This window comes from Bison bison, unplaced genomic scaffold (genome assembly GCF_000754665.1).
Source record: "Bison bison bison isolate TAMUID 2011002044 unplaced genomic scaffold, Bison_UMD1.0 scf7180017864470, whole genome shotgun sequence".
Lineage (NCBI taxonomy): Eukaryota > Metazoa > Chordata > Mammalia > Artiodactyla > Bovidae > Bison > Bison bison.
In genome coordinates, this window is record NW_011495031.1 from 702,436 (window position 1) to 705,847 (window position 3,412).

Consider the following 3,412-nt stretch of genomic DNA (forward strand, 5'->3'; position numbering starts at 1 on the left):
AGGGCTGATCTCCTTCAGAATGGACTGGTTGGATCTCCTTGCAGTCCAAGGGACTCTCAAGAGTCTTCTCCAACACCACAGTTCAAAAGCATCAATTCTTCGGCACTCAGTCTTCTTCACAGTCCAACTCTCACATCCATACATGACCACAGGAAAAACCATAGCCTTGACTAGACGAACCTTTGTTGGCAAAGTAATGTCTCTGCTTTTGAATATGCTATCTAGGTTGGTCATAACTTTCCTTCCAAGGAGTAAGCGTCTTTTAATTTCATGGCTGCAGTCACCATCTGTAGTGATTTTGGAGCCCCAAAAAATAAAGTCTGACACTGTTTCCACTGTTTCCCCATCTATTTTCCATGAAGTGATGGGACCAGATGCCATGATCTTCGTTTTCTGAATGTTGAGCTTTAAGCCAACTTTTTCACTCTCCACTTTCACTTTCATCAAGAGGCTTTTTAGTTCCTCTTCACTTTCTGCCATAAGGGTGCTGTCATTTGCATATCTGAGGTTATTGATATTTCTCCCGTCAATCTTGATTCCAGCTTGTGTTTCTTCCAGTCCAGCGTTTCTCATGATGTACTCTGCATATAAGTTAAATAAGCAGGGTGACAATATACAGCCTTGAAGTACTCCTTTTAGTAGCTATTGGAAACTGATTAAAATATCTGAGAATAATACAGTTGATTTTGCTAACAAGAAGAAAGACATGATGGATGAATGGATAAACAAAACATGGTATAATACACATACTAAAATATTATCTAGCCTTTAAAAGGAAGGAATTCTACATGCTATACATGGATGAAACTTGAGGACAGTTTGGTAAGTGAAATACGCCAATCACAAAAAGATAGCTACTGTGTGATTCCAATTATATGAGGTACTAAGAATAGTCAAACTCATAGGGACAGACACAGAATGATGTTAGCCAGGGCCTAGAGGTTGAGTTGGAATGGAAAGTTATTTAATGTTGATATAAAGTTTTAATTTTGCAACAGGCAAAGAATTTTGGTGATTGGTTGCATAACAGGCGATTGTATTTAACATGACTGAATTGAACATTTAAAAATCATTAAGATGGGAAATAGTATGTGTATTTTATCACAATTTTTTAAAAAAGATAAGGTGCGAAGTCATGTAATTGGTATCACATTAAAGATGCAAGCAAGAGAGATTAACCAAACAAACAAGATTTCTATCATAATCTAGTCTCTTAAATAGGTAAAATACAAGAACCACTAGCAGTCTACGTACTCAATAAACCATTTCTCTAAAGTTAATACAATAACCTAACCTGAAATGAACAGCAGACATAATAAATTATGAAATTTAAGTGTACTGTCAATATTGACCAGAAACATTTTCATAAAACATCCGATGAAGGCATCAAGAATCCATTTGCTAAGGAAATTATCTGACTACATGTAGAAATGCTGAAGGACAGTTTAAAAAAAAAAAAAAAACATTTTAGCCATGCTGTTCACATCTTAACAAACATCTTCCCTCCTCAGATTTCCTGTTTTGCTACAGGAATTTTGTTGTTTCATAAACAATGCAGAAAAGTCCCTTGCAGTTTTAACTCAAACTACTATACTGGCAGAAAAAAAAGCATTATCTGGCAGATGCTGTGGTGGTCTTATCCAACCTACCTGGACTTTCTTCCTCTTCAGGGTTGAACATACAGGGATCTTTTCTAAGGATCAATATGGGAAAATTAATTTTTCTCATCTGTACATTTGAGTAATGTCAACCTCCTTAAGCAATTTTCCCTACTCACCAGAACATGAGTCAGTCAACAAATTGCAGAGGCACTCTCTGTGCTCAACAATGCTATGAAAACTGGTAAATCAGGGTGAACTGTCGTGTCAGGAAGAATTTGGTTAGAATGGAACTCCTCCTTACGTTTTTTAAATCCAAACAAGTTATAAAGCTCAGATTAAATTTTGGTTATAAAATATGAAGATGTTTTGTCTATGAGACAAATATGTCTATGAGAAATAAGAGCCTAAAAAACAAGGAACAGAAAACAGCAATCTATTTTGCTGTGAACCCCATTAAGAAAAGCAATTACCTACTGGCTAATTAAAAATGTCACATTTCAAAAGTGATTTTGTTAACTTGACCTTGTATTATTGGTCTGTACAAAGTATTTGTTGATAATCAGATTGTACATTTTTATACTTGTCAGTTCAAGGCCCTAAAAACAAAACACCTAGCTTTCTACCTAGAAAATTATAATCCAGGAGTCCTAGAAAAGTAGTACAAAAATAACCACCAAGATTATCCTTAGTGGTACAGTGATTTCCCTGGTGGTACAGTGGAGAAGAATCTGCCTGCCAATGCTGGTGAAAGGGGTTCGATCCCTGTCCAAGAAGGTTCCACATGCTGTGTGCCCATAGCTTGCACACCACAAGCTTGCACACCACAACTACTGAGCCCACACTCTAGAGCCCACGAGCCACAACTACTGGAGCCTGAGCACCCTAGAGCATGCATGCTGCAACTTCTGAAGCCCATGCGCCTTAAAGCCTGTGCTTCGCAGCAAAAGAAGCCACCACAGTAAGTCTGTGCACCCCAACTAAGCTACGCGCAGGCTCCGTCCCCCACAGCTAGAGAAAGCCCATGGGCAGCAACAAAGACCCCGTGCAGCCAGAAATTTAAAAAATAAATTATACTTAGACATGGAAACACATATTCATAAAAGCACAGAATGGAAAATAGTTTTTAATAATATGCTACAACTTTATCCTCACAAATGAATCTTGAATGATGGAACTGACCACAGAGGAGTACTCAAGTCAGCTAATCTTTTTACTTTCAGTGGCTGTTTCTTTTTGGAATGAAGAGAAAGGAAAACCTTATCTCTAAATGGGCCCAACTAAAGAAAAAAAGGTAAGTCTGAAATTAATTTAAAAGCCTTTCAAATTTTGATGGGAAACTGCCTATTAATTCTTTTTTAAAAATCGGGAGGTGCGGGACCCTTTACATTAAATTGTACACACAGCAGAAGAGTAAACCAAGAAGGATATCTTGCACATCTTTTTAAAGCTGAAAACTTTTCAGTAAAACGTTCGTTTCCGTTTTTGAGCATCCTTTTGCTGAACCAGTGAAAGGCGCTGGCAGGGCAGACCCCAGAAAGGAAAGCTATCTTGCCAGCCCTGTGGTGCTTCACGGTGGTGGAGCCGGAGAAGCGGCGGCAAACACCGGGGACAGTGACCCTCGGCAGAAAGCTGGAGCAGCTGGAGTTGAGGGCCGAAGGTGTGGACCTGCAGTCCCGCAGCTGGGAGACGGTCCGGGTGACCGGAGGCGGCGGGAGCGCCGGGGGCGCGCAAGGACGCCGGGGGCCTAGCGGGGCGGGGCGGCGGTGGGTCGCAGGCCGATGACGCGCCGGGGCCGGCGGAGGAGCGGCCAC